A 12,319-nucleotide genomic window follows, 5' to 3' on the forward strand; every position below is an offset into this window, starting at 1 on the left:
GGTACTGCCTGGGGCCTGATCACGGAGATGAAAAAGCAGGGAGTGGACAAAAGCTGAAGACAGTGGATGGGTGCGCAACTGAGAGTTCCCATGCTAGAGACTGGGTAGCTGGGTGATGCCATTTTCACTGCTCCCGCACATGCGCATACACACCTAGGAGCTCTGCAACACTCCACCTCAGTAGGTTGGCAGCGCCATCTAGTGGAGAACAGAGACATTACACTGAGCCCCGTCCAACTGGGCTAACCTCCCTCTTCAAAAACACAAGTCTCACCACCTACTTAGTTTATGGACTGTAAAGTGCTACATAGTCTGACTTCTAGGGGAAAACGAAGTAATTTCAGTCCTATTTCAATCTGTTAGCAGGTCCATCTATTCACTTTTCTTTCTTTTTTCTTCTTTTTTTTCTCTTTTACATTATTCTTTTCCTTGAACACAGAAAGAGAAGAAATTCATTTTACTTTCAATTTTTACTAAAAATATATTTCTTTAAATTTTTTTACTATATATTTTTTATTTTGTGTAATTTTTTTCAAATTCTATCTTACTTCCATCATGTCTACTTCAGTGTATTCACCTTTTCAAATTTTCAAACTATTTCCTAGTTTTTTTTCTTTTTCTTTTTTCTCTTTTTCCTTTCTTTTCTTTTTCTTGAATGCAGAAAGTGAAAAACATCATTTTTACTTTCAATTTCTATTAAAAATATTTTTTCTTTATTTTTTCTATATTTTTTGATTTTATGTAATTTTTTTCAAATTTTATTTTACTTCCATCATTTTATTTTAGTCTACTACAGTGTATTCACTCTTTCAAATTTTCAAATGATTTCTTTTTTTTCTATATTTTCTCTTTTTCGTTTCTTTTCTTTTTCTTGAATACAAAGAGAAAAAATTCATTTTTTTAAATTTTTATTAAAAACATTTTTTTAATTGTTTTCCTACTATATTCTTTACTTTTGTGTAAATTTTTTCAAGTTCCATTTTACTCACCTCATCTCATTTTAGTCTACTTCAGTGTATTCATTTTTTCAAACTCTCAAATGATTTCCTCCCCCCGCCCCCCCGTTTTTCTCTAAACTGTCAAACCACTTTCAACACCCAGACCAAAACACACCTAGGATCTAGCATCATTTATTAGATTTTCTTTTGTGTGTCTGTGTGTTTTTAAATTTTTTAATTATAATATTTTTTTAATTTTATGTTTTAATTTTAATTTTAATTTTTCTACCTCATTAATTCCTTTTCTCCCTTCAAAATGACAAAACGAAGGAATTCACCCCAAAAGAAAGAACATGAAAAAACAACAGCCAGGGATTTAACCAACACAGATACAAGCACGATGTCTGAACCAGAATTTAGAATCATGATAATAAGAATACTAGCTGGTGTCAAAAATAGATTAGAATCCCTTTCTGCAGAGATAAAAGAAGTAAAAAATAGAATGAAATAAAAAATGCTATAACTGAGCTGCAATCACGGATGGATGCAGCGGCGGTAAGAATGGATGAGGCATAACAGAGAATCAACGATATAGAGGACAAACTTATAGAGAATAATGAAGCAGAAAAAAAGGGAGATTACGGCAAAAGAGCACGATTTAAGAATTAGAGAAATCAGTGGCTCATTAAAAAGGAACAACATCAGGATCATAGGGGTCCCAGAAGAGAAAGGGAGAGAAATAGGGGTTGAAGGGTTATGTGAGCAAATCATAGTGGAAAACTTTACTAACCTGGGAAAAGACAGACATCAAAATCCAAGAAGCACAGAGGACCCCCATTAGATTCAATGAAAACCGACCATCAACAAAGCATATGATAGTGAAATTCACAAAATACTCAGGCAAGGAGAGAACCATGAAAGCAGCAAGAGAAAAAAAGTCCCTAACATACAAGGGAAAACAGATCAGATTTGCAGCAGACCTATCCACAGAAACATGGCAGGCCAGAAAAGAGTGGCAGGATATATTCAATGTGCTGAATCAGAAAAACATGCAGACAAGAATTCTTTACCCATCAAGACTTTCATTGAAAATATAAGGAGAGATAAAATGTTTCCCAGACAAACAAAAATTAAAGGAGTTTGTGTCCACTAAACCAGCCCTGCAAGAAATTTTAAGTGGTACCCTCTGAGGGGAGAAAAGATGAAACTATATATATATATATGTGTGTGTGTGTGTGTGTGTGTGTGTGTGTACACACACACACACACATACACACATACATACATACATACATACATACATACATAAATACATACATACCAAAAGCAACAAAGATTAGAAAGGAGCAGAGAAAACCACCAGAAACTCCAACTCTACAAGCATCATGATGGCAATAAATTCATATCTTTCAGTACTCACTCTAAACATCAATGGACTCAATGCTCCAATAAAAAGACAGGGTAACAGAATGGATATGAAAACAAGATCCATCTATATGCTGTTTACGAGAGACCCACTTTAGACCTGAAGACATTTTCAGATTGAAAATGAGAACATGGAGAACCATCTATCATGCTAATAGTCAACAAAAGAAAGCCAGAGTAGCCATACTTGTATCAGACAATCTAGACTTTAAAATAAAGACAGTATCAACAGATGCAGAAGGGCATTATATCATAATCAAGGGGTCTATCCACCAAGAAGACCTAACAATTGTAAACATTTATGCAACAAATATGGCAGCACCCAAATATGTAAATCAATTATTCACAAACATAAAGAAACTCCTCGATAGTAATACCATCATAGTAGGAGAATACAACACCCCACTCACAGCAATGGACAGATCATCTAAGCAAAAAATCAACAAGGAAACAATGGCTTGAATGACATGCTGGACCAGATGGGCTTAACAGATATATTCAGAACATTGCATCCTTAAGCAGCAGAATATACATTCTTCTCCAGTGCACATGGAACGTTCTCCAGAATAGACCATATACTGGGACACAAATGAGCCCTAAGTAAGTACAAACCAATCGAGATCATAGTGTGCATATTTTCAGACCACAGTGCTATGAAACTTGAAATCAACCACAAGAAAAAATTTGGAAAGGTAACAAATACTTGGAGACTGAAGAACATCCTACTAAAGAATGAATGGGCTAACCAAGAAGTTAAAGAGGATAATAAAAAGTAAATGGAAGTCAATGAAAATGATAACACCACAACCCAAAACCTGTGGGACGCAGCAAAGGCAGTCATAAGAGGAAAGTCTATAGCAATCTAGGCCTTCCTAAAGAAGGAATAAAGATCACAGATACACAACCTAACCTTACGTCTTAAGGAGCTGGAAGAAGAACAGCAAATAAAACCCAAAACCAGCAGAAGACAGGAAATAATAAAGATTAGTGGAGAAATTAATGCTATTGAAACCAAAACAAACAAACAAACAAACAAACAAACAAACAAACAAAACCCACAGTAGAATAGATTAATGAAACCAGAAGCTGGTTCTTTGAAAGAATTAACAAAAGGGATAAATCACTAGCCACTTTGATCAAAAAGAAAAAGGAAAGGACCCAAATGAATAAAATCAAGAATGAAAGAGGAGAGATCACAACCAACACAGCAGAAATAAAAACAATAATAAGAGAATATTATGAGCAATTATATGCCAATAAAATGGGCAATCTGGAAGAAATGGACAAATTCCTAGAAATATATACACTACCAAAACTGAAACAGGAAGAAATAGAAAATGTGAACAGACCCATAACCAGTAAGGAAATCAAATTAGTAATCAAAAATCTGCCAAAAAACAAGAGTCCAGGGTCAGACGGCTTTCCAGAGCAATTCTACCAAACATTTAAGGAAGAGTTAACACCTATTCTCTTGAAGCTCTTTCCAAAAAAGAGAAATGAAGGAAAACTTCCAAATTCTTTCTATGAAGCCAGCATTACCTTGATCCTAAAATCAGACAGAGACCCCACTAAAAGGGGGAACTATAGACCAATTTCCCTGATGAACATGGATGCAAAAATCCTCAACAGGATATTAGCCAACCGGCTCCAACAATACATTAAAAAAATTATTCACCACGACCAAGTTGATTTATACCTGGGATGTAGGGCTGGTTCAACATCTGCAAAACAATTAATGTGATTCATCACATCAATAAAAGAAAGGACAGGAACCATAGGATCCTCTCAATAGATGCATCCTTCTGCCCACCTCCCTCTCTATCAACCCTTAGTTTGTTCTCTATTGTTAAGAATCTCTTATAGTTTGTTTCCTTCTCTCTCTCTTTTTTCCTCCCTTCCCATATGTCCATCTGTTTTCCTTCTTAAATTCCGCATATAGTGGAATCTTATGGTATTTGTCTTTCTCTGATGGACTTATTTCACTTAGCATAATACATTCTAGTTCCACCCATGTTGTTGAAAATGAAAGATTTCATTATTTTTGATGGCTGAGTAATAGTCAATTGTATATATCCAGCACACCTTCTTTATCCATTCATTAGCTGATGGACATTTGGTCTCTCTTTAATGTGGAACAAGAATTTAGACACCTGTAAAGCAATTTTAGTTCTTTACTATGTATCAGTTTTTATTACTTTTTTGTCCACATCTAATTTAACAGTAATAATTTTTGAGTTAATAATCTACATTGAATTATTTCAAGCCATTAAATTTAAATTTCAAATATCCAATTCTAAGGGACCCTGGGTGGTTCATTTGGTTAAGCATCCAACTATGGCTCAGGTCATGATCTCACCATTTGTGAGTACAGGCCCCACATCGGGCTCTGTGCCTACAGCTCAGAGCCTGGAGCCTGGTTTGGATTCTGTGTCTCCCTCTCTCTCTTCCCCATTCCTGCTTGCTCTCTGTCTCTCAAAAATGAATAAATGTCAACAAAAGTTATAAAAAAAATCCAAATCTTATTTCATATTTATGTAGCATTATTCTATTAAACATTAGATTTAATCTAATTTAAATCAATTAGATTGTTATAGATAACTACTAAAACTGTCAGAAGAAAAATTTTTTAAAAAGTGTAACCAACTTTTACTAAGCATTAAGTTTTAGGTCGCCCAGGAAAACAAGAAAGTAGCCAGCTTGTTGTCAACATGAAGCATGCCTAGACCATGAGTCCATATACACATATGTTCCACAAAATGGGAACAGAGAATATTTGGTGATCTAGTCAGTCTATTTGAAGGGAGTACAGATGAATGACCATTTCTTTAAAGTAATTAACATGTATATCTTTATTATTTGACAATGTACTTATTCTATTTATTAGAACAAAAGGGAAGCTTACTGTGGTGCAGTGTGGTGTGTTTAAAGAAACAGAGAATAGGAAAAGAATATATCAGAGCTTTGAGCTCTCTGCACAATGTTTGATGACTGAGTGGTAAATCCAACCCTGGAAGAGAGTCAAAAATAATTGCTGTAATGCCAATGACATCCAAGTCTTTATCTCTCAGTCCTAACCTATCTCTGGAACACCCAATCTATACAGTCAACTATGTTTTTGATATTCTCTCTGCATGATCTCTAACAGGTATATCAAAAGCAATGAGATCAAAAGAGAACTTCTGAATTCTTTTCTATCCCAAACCAACCATCTCATTGGAAGTCCTATTGACTTAGTTTTTCCATGCTTTTACTATATTCACTCTTCCACAAACCTCAATAACTGTATCATCAAAATAGTTATAAGCCCACTTCTTATTTTCATTGCTACCACACTAATTTAAGCACCATCTTCTACAGCCTAATTTATGAGATGTGTTATTTCCCTAAGTCCTTTAATGGATTCCTTTCACAATAAGACCAACTCCTTATTATCCATAAAAAGCCTACAGGATCTGGCTCTTCACTCTCAAATTCACTCCTTTTCCTCCCTTATTGGTCATTATGCTTCAGCCACTTTAGCTTTATTTCATGCAGATATTTTGTTTATTGTATAAATAAGGTATTCATTTTCTACTGGTTAACTAACAAACCAAGTCACTTTCTAAAGTCAATCACCAAATTCGTATTTATTGTATAAGAGAAACCAGAACAGAATGGGCAAGATAATAGGACTGTCACAGAGTCTAAATTGTTCTCTTAGTCTTGATTTCAAAGGGAGTATAACTCTATAAAGGTCTATATTTCATGAACCATGAAAATAAAATCGGTTCTTCTACATAGGGGCCAACTGCCAGATACACAATGAGAATCTACAGGGAAATATAAAACAGGAGGTGGATTCAAAGTTGTCCATAGGTAGGGAAACCATGTGATTGATCACCCTAAAAAGGACACTTGAGATTGAAAGAAAGAACCATTAATAATCACACTGGTATAAACTAGAACTGTTACAGACCAACCTGTCCTAGGTTGTAACGTATCAGAAAGATTTATATTCTGCCCTTGTTTGCATCAGCAATAATGCAAATTGTACTCTTGGCTATTTGTGCTATTTATTTGCTTTATATTTCATCTTTTATAAATTCTGTGCTTAACCAGCTCCTTGGAAGAAGAAGCTGAGAATCCATGGGGTTTAGTCTCTGGTGATCACAGCAATCCAAGCTAGAAAATCTCCAGGGGAAGATGAATTTCCAAGGGAAGAAAGCAAAAGCTGACAGAGCTGTTTACTTTTCTCCTGTGTGGGCAATGTATTTCCAATGTTAAATACTTGAAAGTGTGTTTATTTTTATAAGTAAGAGTGATAATTTCTTCACAGCTCAATTGGGAATAATTGATAAAAAACAAATTCATTAACAAAATCTAAATATCTGGAAATTAAACATGAAGTCTCAAGTTTTAGTATAATTTCCAGAACACCAGCCTGCATCTACAAAATAAAATCACTGTGCAATTATCAGTGTATATGTAAACATTTTCTGTATCATCTACATGAGCAGAACATAAATTATATGTTGGCTTACCTTTCGAGGCCATTGTCTTCAGGATTCAGTGATACTACTGATGCTGGATGTACACAAGAAGAAAAGCCAAGATAAGGAGAAACATTACTTGGGAACTCAAGTATAAAGAATACTACCTGTATGAAAATATAAGCTTCAAAGTGCATCCTTCCATTCATTTCAGTGTTTGTCACAGTGTCTTTCAAGTGACATCCATTATAATCACATATGGACTCTTTTGTTTAATGTTATTTATTTTTGAGAGAGAGAGAACATGCGAGTGGGGTAGGGGTAAAGAGAAAGAGACAGAGAACATTCCTGTGCATCTGCACTTGTGAGTAGGGGAGGGGCAGAGAGAGAAGGAAGGAGAGAATCCCAAGAAGGCTCTGCAATGACAGCACAGGGCTTGATCCCAGTAACTGGGAGATCATGACCTGAGCCAAAATCAAGAGTTGGCCACTTAAAAGACTAAGCCACCCAGATGTCCCAAAATCACATATGTAAAAAAAAGATCCCATTCACCCCTCTCAAATTAGAATCATCAGGAAGTAGATCTAAATTTGGCATTTTTAAAGAAGCTACCTAGATTATTTTTATGGAAAGGAATTCTAAAAATTTTGATTCAGTGATCCAGGTCCAAGGACTAAACACACTCATAACACAGAAGACACTTTGGGGAAATAAAAACACAGAAAGAGGTGTTTTTTTCTATCACTGCAACTTGGAAGCCTATATGTACCAATAATGTGAATCTCTTTTCCTTACGTGGAATGTTAGAAAAATTCTGGGGTGCCTGAGTGGCTCAGTCTGTTGAGCATCTATCCGACTTTGACTCAGGTCATGATCTCGTGGTCTGTGAGTTTGAGCCCCGCATTGGGCTCTGTGATGACAGCTCAGAGCCTGGAGCCTGCTTCGGGTTCTGTGTCTCCTTCTCTCTCTCTGCCCCTCCCCCACTCAAGCTCTGTCTCTCTCTTTGTCAAAAATAAATAAACGTTAAAATTTTTTTTAAAAAGCTAGAAAAATTCTTTTCTTTTTTAATTTTATTTTTTTAATTTACATCCAAATTAGCTAGCGTGTAGTGCAACAATGATTTCAGGAGTAGATTCCTTAATGCCCCTTACCCATTTAGCCCATCCCTCCTCCCACAACCCCTCCAGCAACCCTCTGTTTGTTCTCCATATTTATGAGTCTCTTATGCTTTGTCCCCCTCCTTGTTTTTATATTATTTTTCTTTCCCTTTCCTTATGTTCATCTGTTTTGTAAAATTCTTCATCCTTCATGAAAGAGATATGACTTAGCAGAGGCTTACAGGGGAAGATGCCAGGGAAAATAACCAGCTGAAAAGAATTTAAGCATTTTTCAAAGTGAAATTCGATGGAATGGAAAGATTTTAATTAAATATGCTAATGTGTAAATAAATTAGGTGATTTTAATGAACAAAACAATAGTGATATGCTTTTAACTGTACTGCCACAGGAAACATTAGAAAAATAGGAAAATAAGAAAAAACAAATATTAGCACATTAGAAATATCTATGTACATGTTAGTGTTTAGCATATACATTTTTTCCAACATGTCTTGAAGGAAAACAACTATGTAGATTACAAAGTAAAACAATAAAGAAAACAATGTCGTGAAAATGGGAGAAAAGACAAATAGGCTGTGAGGATTCTTGGAAAAGAGATTTCAAAGTTATGGGAATGAACTAAGAATAGTCAATGAAAAGAATGTATCAACTAAAATGTGGTAGTTAATTTATATACACAGGAGGCTTTACATGCAAAAAAAAAAAAGGAATAGTAAAAAGACATATAACCATGAAAAAAAAAAGTGGAGAAATTTTATACTTTGCATCGTTTGGTTTCTAGCTAGCTATACCAGTCAGTATTAAGTTCCTAAATTATTGCCTTGAACTCTTCTAATACTAAAGAATAAAAACATACATTAGAGATTTTTACATCTCCATATCAAACTCCCAAAGTATTTGTTCAAGATTTTTTAAAAGCATCGAAGTGATGAAAATGAATTCCATATGATATGCTTACATATGCTAAAAGCAAACTTTATTTTTCTAATCTAAGGGAACATCTGTACTTTATAACACATTTTTGGTTGTGTGTGATAGTCTGTTTTTCATGCAAAACGGTTAGGCCACCATTATGCACTTTTTTCTTCCATGGCAGGAGTGCATTTTCAGCTGCTTTGTTGTAATTAGCCTAAAATTGATAGCTTTGTTTTTTATTCTTTTCATGCTTATGCCTAACTTTTTTCCAATAATACTTGAAGATCATCATGCATCAATAGGTGTAGCGCAACAGAGGACTAGAGGAAATTAGCTGTCACCCACAGCCCAGGATTCTATGTTCTTATAAGCAGAAAAGGCTAAGTGTTCTTTTATGTTGATCACGCATGCAGATCATGTCATTTCTATTAAAAATTAGACATTTTACATATATTATATCTTTTCATATTGATAAAGAAATCCAAATTAACTTGCATTTTACCAGTATACAAAACTTACATTTTGTGTTAGTTAAATAAGAGAATTATGATAAACTGTGATGGAATCAAAGTACTGTCTTAATAATTAAACATTTTTTACTTAATTTTATTTGATATAATTAATCTTCCATTTTGGTAAATCTTTTCTAATTAGAAATATTGTGCATTTTGTTGTGCTAATGAAAAGATATTTGTTTTAAAAAGCATTTTCATTAATCGCTGTTGTCCTTGGTACTGATGTAATAGTTTTTAGAAGGAGATTATAACACTGTTACTGAGAAAATCTCCACACTTACTTTATTATTTTAATAGCAAGAATGTCCTTAAAGTTTCATGGAGTATAGTGGGGCTCACATATTTGAGTCCATTGCATTGCAAAAATATTGTCTGTGCTTCTCCAAACAAAACAGAATCGATAAATGCAAGATGACTTCAAATTTACCCTGTCTTTTGTTGATGTGGTTGCTTGGCTTTTGGTCTTGACTTTCCCATAGAGTTGTCTCTGGAAGGCAATTGATTATGTTGTCAGTAGTTGGTGCTTTAAAAAACAATAGCATTTAAATTTTAATTTGGTTTTGTGTGTGTCTGTTTCAAAAACAATATTATGTTTCTATGCATTAAAGCTTCTATCCATTTATCCAAAAATTGTAAGGAACAAAAATGAACCAAATAGAGTATGGAAATTGTGTGTGTGTGTGTGTGTGTGTGTGTGTGCGCACATATTGAAGTGTGATAGAAAGTTCATTGCTACTAATGTCTGTCTGTCTCTGTCTCTGTCTCTGGTCTCTTTCTCTGTCTTTCATTCCCTCTCTTTCTCTCTCTCCCTCTCTCTCTCTCTCTCACACACACACACACACACACACACACACACACACACACTTAAATGTCACAGATTAGGCTAGGGGATAGGACCCAATATGGCCAGGTATCATAAGTGATTAAGTCTTTCCACTTTATGTAACAAGGCTCAATCACGTTATTACATTCTACCTTGAGGTTGTGGCACTCACTTTAGGTGTGATGAAAATAAGCATTTATATTTAGCTAATTTTTGCAAGAGGAGAGGAAGGCAACATTTTACATTAAAAAAGAAAAAGCTATTTCCATGATACACCCATTCCTAAGCTATGAGTCATGGCACTGCATTTAATTGTTTTATTGACTTCCACGATGGAAGCCTGCAACATTTTCTTTTCCTGCTTATCACTTTAGCAGATTGCTAGATTACTTTCCACTGATTAAAAATGGCTATTTCTTACACAACTTGCTTCTTATAGTGTCAGTCGATATTTTAAAGCAATAGGTAATCCATCTCCCTTTTCTAGTTTACATAATGTTTGAAATTTTTGCATTATTTTTTCTGGGCAAAAATCCTGTTCCTTCACCATACCTTCTTGTTTCCAGGCTTTTGTGTTGAGTACTCATCAGCTTTAAGAGAATAAAGAGACTTTCGCTGTAGCCCTTCCTTTACTAGTCTACCAAAAAAACTACTTCTTGGTATCTACACCTTTTCTTTACTTTTTTTTTTTGTAAGTTTTAAGGGGCTTAATTGGACTAATGATCGTGGCCAAGAAAAAGCAATGATACTACCCAAGACTATGATCTGGGAAAATTTAGAGTTAAATACATCAACTCTTAGTATTCCTTATACTTGTGATTTTGAAATATATATATATATATATATATATATATATATATATATATATATATATATATTTTCACTAAATTTTTGATGCTAAAGTTACAATTGATTTATAAAATGTTATTTGAGTAATTATGAATTTCATAGTGTATGCATGACAAAATGATGAAAACTGCAAACTCATAATTATATTTCCTGAAAAAAAAGTGCACGTTTAAGTACTTTAGTCCAGGAGGAATACATTTCAAACAATATTAAAGATGATGGTCACCTTTCATCTAAAGTCACATTTTGAGGATTTTGATGACAATAATTGTGCATATATTCATGCAGTAAACACCCAGATGCAAGCAAAAAACTAAAGGTGGCAAGGCATCACAGGTCCAGAGAATAACCTGTATAAATGCCAAAGAAATATTATTTTAAATCTCTTAAATTAATTCTTTATAAAACCACTACTGTGAAAATTAATATGCTTGAGAAGATACTGGAGTTAAGAAACATCTGAAACCACTTGCCAAACTATGTATATTTATGTGTGAATGCAGCACGATGAATGGAAAAATGAAAACCTGTGCAGAGGAATAAACAATATGATATTTGGCATCTGACAATAAGAGAGTATATAATACCCTTACAAATCTATGAAAAAACAAGGACTCACAGAGGAAACCTGAAGAACAAAGTAAAACCTACTGAGTTAGAACATACCTGATCAGGGAAAATCCTGAGGATTAAAAATAAATACAACCAAAAATATACTAAAGCTGATTTAGACTTTTGGCACACTGTCTTGTTAATTTGGGAGTCTTTACAAATGGGATAAATAAAGTTCCCATTAGATCATGGAGGGAAGTCCCGAGGATGAGCTACCTAAGTGGTCATTAATGTGATCTTTCAGGATGAAATATCAATAGAGATGAACAATTGACAAATCTAGATAAAAACATTCCCTTATGGTGCTCTTGAACAAACTAAGAGGTTCAGGGAAAGCTGGGGGATCCAAGAGAATTTCCTTGGTGTGGAGAAATATCTACAACCACGGATAAGTGCCAACACTTATTATTTTAATTTTCACAATAACTGTACAATTAATTGAAGTATTGAATTAGTGTTGATAAGAATGATGAGGAGAGGCCCAGTGGAGCGTTGTGAACAGAGGAAAGAAAAGTGTGCTAAGACAGAGAGTAAGTAACAGCATAGCATATTCAGAAAATTCTGAGAAATTCAGAATTGAGACATCATAAAATAACAGAATAGTGTGTGAAGGGGAGGGTGCAGAGACAAAGGGCAAAGTTGTCCAAAGGTGAAA

The sequence above is a fragment of the Neofelis nebulosa genome, chromosome 14 (assembly GCF_028018385.1).
Source record: "Neofelis nebulosa isolate mNeoNeb1 chromosome 14, mNeoNeb1.pri, whole genome shotgun sequence".
NCBI classification, from domain to species: domain Eukaryota; kingdom Metazoa; phylum Chordata; class Mammalia; order Carnivora; family Felidae; genus Neofelis; species Neofelis nebulosa.